Raw genomic sequence first — 7,279 nt, 5'->3', positions numbered from 1 at the left:
TGTGTGTGTGTGTGAGTGTGAGAGAGAGAGAGAGAGAGAGAGAGAGAGAAGGAGTGACCGCGATGAAGAGATGTGAAACAAAAGTAAAGACTGGAGGGATGAACGCTTCTGTCCGGTTTGACTTTTGGAAGACTGACTTTCTCTCTTCCTTCCCTCTCGTTAGAAGAGATGGGACACTTTTCCTGTTGTGGACACATTTCTTTTTTCTTTTTTTTTTACCTCTTCAGCCTCAGTAAAAATATTCCAGAAGCACAGATTATTTGTGGCACGTCCAGTTTCTGCACCATCCCAACATGCTGTCAGAGATTAGATCAGACTACAGCTTGAAAAAAAAAACAGCCCCTGTGTGCATGAATTAAATCATCCCCAAAATAACCTGACTTTAGACTGAGTGGGATCTTTTTTGTTATAGCAAAAGAAAAGTTGTGATTTACATTTAAGTCATCAAACCGAATCTGTGCTTTTGTTTTGTACTTCTTTTAGATCGTTCCTTTTATTCAACTATTATAATTTTCTCCTTTTTTGTGTCATCGCATTTTTGTAGCACAACAGAATATTTATATTTTAAAACACTGTCAAAATAAAAGCCTAATTTCACTCTCATATGGATTTGATTAAATTTACAGACGGGTTTAAAAAGAAATGCAAGTGTGTGATCAGTGGAAAGTCCCCAAAATCACCCCTTTTTTTTGTTTTATTTTGCATTTTTTTCTGTCTTCTGTTTTAAAATAATCAATACTGATGCAAAGTAATTTATTAAATGATTGCATGTATTTAAATAAATTCTAACAATAATAGTCTTTCTGCTTAAGAAAAAAAAAACTTCTATGAAATCTGATATTAAAACAGGCTGACCCAGACTGTCTACAGGTTGTGATCACTCGCCATAACAGAAGCTTTTACAAAGCAGCATTTATCTGTCCTGAATGAACATCTGTTTTAGATTATCAGCTGCGCTCCGAGGAGGAGGAGGAGGGGGAGGAGGGGGGATGAAGAAGAGGCCCGCTAATGTCAAGAAATTTCAGCAGAAATATTAGGGAAAAGAGCCAAATACGGTGGGTAAACAGTTGTCATCCAAACCTAAATCTAATTGCAGAAAAAAAATCCCGGTGAGCAACATGCCACGGGTGGGGAATAAAAGAATTGATCCAGTTGCTTCCAAAGAGAGGGGACAGCGGGAGGAAAGGGGGATTGTTACCGGAGGAGCGACATGGAGCTGAAAGGAGGAGGAGGAGGAGGAGGAAGGAGCGACACAAGACAGATGGAGAGAGAGAGGAAGATGCATCAGGTCAAACTGACTTTTCTTTTTTTCTTTTACTTTTTTGGTCCCAGCTGAAGTCAAACACAGCTAATCCACAGTCCTGCAGAAAAACAGAAATTTTCTTCCATAAGGAAAAAAAAAAGGAAAAACTTCTTACCTTTCCAAACTTTTTCCTGTCCTCCTTCAGACACTTGGAACTTCAGTTTCCTCAGAACAATCTCATCACCTGAATGAAACTCGGTGCATCAGGTTTACAGCTTGAGATTAAAATGTAAATAAAGTGTTTGGGTTTTTTTTAAGATCTATGCATGATGATCAGTATGTGGTCTCTGCTGTAAGTGTTTAAAGAAGCGGGCGTTTTTTTTTCCCAGTCTCGTGCCCGGACTCCTCGGCTTGTTGAACGGGCCTCACGCGCCACCTTTTGGACGCAGCGGGAAAATCCTGCAAGCCTCAGAGCATGTGTGGCCCATCACGTTTTGCTTTTTAAAGCACACTTTAAACAAACTCGAATGTTAGAACATGTTTGGTTTTCAGTGCATTAAATGTGCAGTAAATGACTGCTTTCTCTCTGCATGGAAATAACTTCTGCACTGTTTTAAAGGTACTCATTGCAAAGTATAAAATCAAACATTGAAAGGTTATCCTGAGCTATATCAAATAGTGCAGTTTAAAAGAGATAACTGCAGTAGTATATAGCAGAAATATTGATATATAACTCTGAAATGTTGGTCCACACTCAACAAATCTGAGCTTTAATACGTAGCAATACCTCAAAATACTCAGATTTCTCCATCGTCTATGGTTGTCACCATTGCTGACAGATTTTTAGTCACTTTGGCTGTTTCTGTAGGTAAACACACATGGTAGTTTGCAGTCATTCATGAATTTTGCTGACAGACACATTAACAGTCAATAAGAGAAAAAAAAACTTTGAATTTTGTTTCATATTTAATATTTTTGACCAGTCTTTGTGACATTGCAATGAGAACCTTTTAAATGAGCAATCTAGTTGAAAACATGTTGCAGCGAAGCACGTATTTTCTTCAGTTATTTATCTTCAGACTTTAACCTGTAAAGCTACAGTTTCTTTTTTTTTCTTTCTTTTTGTGTTGCAACCAAGCAGGTGCCAGTAAATACCAGATATTCTCAAAATACAAATACAGGCTACTATTTTTACCGAGGTGACGGTATGGCTTCCTCTTTGCAGCTCAGATGGTAAAGTGCGTGAAGAGCAAAAGACAGTCCAACTTGTTGGGGGGTATATGAGGCAGACACATTTGCATACCCTGTGAGTCTTTGATGCATCTTCAAATTCAAGTCTAGCCCATAAATATTTGAAAAGGAGAGTGCATGAAAATCAACATTTTTGTTACATTAAATTAACATGTGTTCTTCCCCCTGTTCTGCATGGTTAATTAGAGAACACCATTCAGTCAGTGAGTGAGGATGAGTGTGTGGGGGGTGGGAGGAAGGGGGCCTGCTTTGATTACTGTGCACCCAGAGCAGGTTTTTAAAGGTGGGCCGCTGATTCATGTTAGAAATACAGCGATTAGTACTCTCAATGAGGTTTCACAATGATCCAAATTATAAAAGAGGCACATTTTAAAGTTCTTCTTTTAAACCTTTGACAAGTTAACAACAGCTGTCCCTTTGTATGGGACAAGAGTTTGGATAAATCCTTGTGTTTTCACATTTACTTATTCTGCAAATGCATTTATGGATTATTCATAACATATTTTGATGAAGTTCATGTAATATAATAAAGTCATTTCTTTGTGGGTAACTTTCGAAACACTCATGTACGTTTTAAAATTAGAACAAATAAATGTGGTAAAATAAGCAGATAGTCTAAACAAGGAGATTAAAAAAAATTCAATAAAATAAGGCAACTTTTAAGTATTTAAACTCGAAATCACTGCTGTGCCACAAAAATAATAAAAGAAGTAAAAAAGATGATTGATATCACTGAGGGGTTTAACTGAGAGGTTTCCAGTGAATAAACAGCAGTCAAACCACCATAAATGTAGCCTTCTAACACACAAATTAATCCTAATTTGACCTGTTTTCTGAATTTGTACAAGGGAAGGTGAATCTTCCTTATTGGCATTTCTGCTCAAGTTAAGTTGCCAGAATTCAAGAAAAATCCAGTTTATGTATGTCCTGTGTCCATGTAGGAGTATTTCCTTGAAATTTTGCAATGTGAGCTAAGATTTTTTAAAAAGCACAATATATAAGATGATCCTCAATAATAAATACTTGAATAATTTGTTTTTACATTAGAAAAAAAGCACACTGACCTCTATCAGTGAGACTATCATGCTGCCCAATAAGATGTGCTCACAAAAAGGCTCACATCCACAAAACCAACCCGACTCACTGAAAGCCAGCATGTGCAATTAACTCCAGCAGTATTTGCATTCATGTAAATGATCTCCCTCCCGGTTGGACTTGCGATGTGGAATGCTCTGTTCTCATTAGCTGACCCAAATCTCTTCCTTGTAACTCTGGATTTCATCAAAGTTTAGTCAGGATCTAATATTTCCTTTCAAGTTAACAGCAAACCACTGATTAATTGTGTAGAAATAAGGCGTGCAACATGTCAATTTTAATTATATACTTATCAATGACATCACCACACAGCCTGTGTCAACAATAATATAAATGTAAACAGAGAGATTATTATAAGTTTGGGGAATTTACCAGTAATGTAAGAGGATGTATTTTTAAACACATTACTTACCCTCTGATAATTGAGGTGGTATTAAGAAAATGCTTGATGTTCATGTAAGAAATGGGAAAAAATGGTGTATAACCGAGTGCAAATTCTCCTTTTTTAAAAATGTAAAGCTTTTCTGTGTTTCAGCAAAGTTCTTGTTGTCAAGCTGCAGCAATATTTACCTCCAGATAAACAAATCATCTGCTTTTGCTTACTGCTGACGCAACAAAACAATGATGTGTCACCCTTACGTTGTTCTGCAAGATGCACAATTCATCGCCTTTACACTTTAGTTCTTAAATTTCAATAGTAAAATACTTACTGTAATTTGGTGTGTTTGTGTGTGCAAAGCTGCTAGATTAAAGAGAAAGCCCAGGGGCATATGGTTCATTTGCAAAGCAATTGCTTTTATGTACAAAAAGCCCAATTTACTGTAGGTATTGTAAAAGCTTTCCGTTTAGGGAGCATGAAATTGTTCATTTATTGTTTGAAATAACAGAGCACCTTCTCAGATTAACCTGATCAATTCTAAGATTACATTTTTATACACATTGACCCACATTATTTAGTCATTTAGACGTATTGATTGTATAACAACTAATTTTAAAAGCTAAAAAAGAGGCTTTAAAATCAAACTTTTTTGAAAGCGTGCCGCTCATTCAACACGGTGCAGCATGACTGCTATTCAGCCTCCCCTCCATTCCTTTTACAGCGTGCATGCACATACGATGGGAAGAATATTCAGTGATTCCTCACTCCTAAATAATTTACCCAATTCCATTTCTTACATATTAAAAAATGAACCATGTGTGGGACTTGAACAATGATAAAACAGCATAAAATACTATTTTGAAATCAAAGCACCTTTTGCAGCGGGGTTCTTGGTTTTGTATTCGCACAATTGGACTACAATCTGAGATCCCAACAGTGAGACACCAGCTGTGTTTCCACAATCCTCACAAAGTCAACAGCAAGGAACAATAAAATTTATGTGAGTGAAATAGGTATCACTGGGAATTTCCTTTGCTATGATAAAATTGTGAATATGTTACAAAAGCTTTGTGCAGCGTAGTGAGCAACATAGATTTGAGAGCAAGGCCAGACTCCTCAGCATGGTGTCAAGAGGCTCTCTCTATCAATCAAAACCAAAAAGGAGCAAATACTCAAAGCCAGAACCAAATCTATGTCAATTAAAGCTAACTACAAACAATGACATGAGGCTCTTTTTCTAGGATTTCAAATGAGGCATTTTATTTACTGCTACTTATCATCTTTTATTTACACGCTGACTCTCAAACAAACATCCCTGTCAGGATACTGAGCAGCACTTTCTCCTCCTCCAAAAAAAAGAATGCATTTCTGAAGCCAGTAAGTATTTAGTAGCGGATTAATGCGGGAGGCCTTGATTGCGTTTAACAGAACAGGAACCAATTAGCATAATAGGCCCTCTTTCATTCTCTTTGAAGTCCAGGAGCATAGAATAACAAATGTATATGAACTACCAGCCAAACGTCAATACATGGAAATGCCACAATTCTCAGTGGAAGGTCTTCGGTGAGTTTTTATTTCGTTTTTTGCAGGAGGAGGGAAAAACATTCCATTTTATTGCAAAATAAGCACTACAGAGGATATGATTGGTCTTCTAGCAACCAGGGCCAGCAGGCTCTGTGGGGCCCTGATCCTGGAGGAGAGATGGATGCAGCTGCTCAGGGACGTGCATCCTTTCTCTCAGGTGTTTTTAGACCGCAGCGCAATGTGAAGGAGTGAAAATAATTACTCTCCAATTAAAGATAAAGATGTCACTTGGGAGGGAGCTGAAACACAAAGGCTTGCTGAGAAAAAGGAGGTTGAGGGTATCATCGTGGTTAATCAATGCAGAGAGGGGGGGATTCATGATAACATAATAAATATTTGTGCAGAAGACTACAGTATTTAGTAATAGCAGCTTACTTCCTCTTTCTTTTTTAAAATCCGATTCCATATTATTTTCCTTTTGAACCTGAAGTTCAATACATGTACTTCTCAGAGGTTTCTTTTACAATTGCAATGAAGACATAGTTCATGATTTAAAGATATGAATTCTGTACTTCAGAATCCAGAGTTATTAGCATCTACCTTCTTGGTTGAAAATACATGGAATTAAAAATGTCTTTTGAGATGGAGAAAGCTTTGAACTTAAGAAACATTTCAAGAAGCCTCTCTCTCTCTTTTTTTGTATTGAAACTTCACATCCTTTGAGCGTGCCATGGTTTGGTTCCTCTTTTTCAAATAATAGAATGAAGTTTATTAGGTCAAGGCAATCAATGTGAAAGTTCAAAGAGAATCTTGGAGCTATGAAGAGTCCAAGAGTTCTTTTTCTTTGCCCGTGATTTGAATAAAAATATAATTGCTAAACAGCATAATGAAAAATAGCTAGGACAAATGGTTGTTTTAGGTTTAATATTAAACCTAAAACAATTAAGAAGTCTCATCAAACTCTTATCATTCATTCTCCAGGGGTATATCATTTATTACATCCCATGATAAAACTTCTTACCTTCTGCCACTCATATTTGTTGTTTAAGCTTACTTGTAAGTTGAATATGTATATAAATACAAAGCATGTAGATAAAATTAAGAATTTCCAGCCATCCTTGCTGTATTGATGCATCCAGAAGAAACAGTTAAAAAGAGCAGAGACAAATTACCATGGAGATTTATTCTGGGCAAAACAAACTTATATCTGGAAGTTTAAAGCTGATTGTATTTTTTTTATACTTAAAGTAACTGATATAGTAACAGTCACAGCTAATGTGCCTAAAGACTGATGCCCCTACATAGGAGACATTAAATCAAAGAGATTCTGCCGATATTGTTGCAGTTGTTAAATGACTTAGTCAATTAAACCAAGGTGTTCTAACATGACTCAATCAAGCCCAGCTTTCTTCCTTTCTTCTGGGTTCTTAATTCTACCAGATCTGTGTCATGAAAGAGTTCAGATCTATTTACATGGTCCACATCAGCCCAAAATGTGCCTAAATTTACCACTTTTCATACTAATTTATAAGCACTGACAGAAAACAGCAAAGGGTCTCAACATTTAGCCTTAAGTTGTACATTTCAGCAGAAAAAAAACACCATCCCATCACAAACATTGGTTTTGTCACCAATGCAGAGGTTTAAAATTAAGACTTTTTTTAAAATTGGGCATGTTTTGTTAATTAGATATGGTTTCAGGATGTTTCAGCCTATTATATCTAACTTATTCAATTAAAAATACAATAAAAAATATGAAATAAATACATATGTCATGAAAGAGACAC

The sequence above is a fragment of the Kryptolebias marmoratus genome, linkage group LG15 (assembly GCF_001649575.2).
Source record: "Kryptolebias marmoratus isolate JLee-2015 linkage group LG15, ASM164957v2, whole genome shotgun sequence".
NCBI classification, from domain to species: domain Eukaryota; kingdom Metazoa; phylum Chordata; class Actinopteri; order Cyprinodontiformes; family Rivulidae; genus Kryptolebias; species Kryptolebias marmoratus.
Note: the sequence above shows the minus strand (reverse complement) of the source record.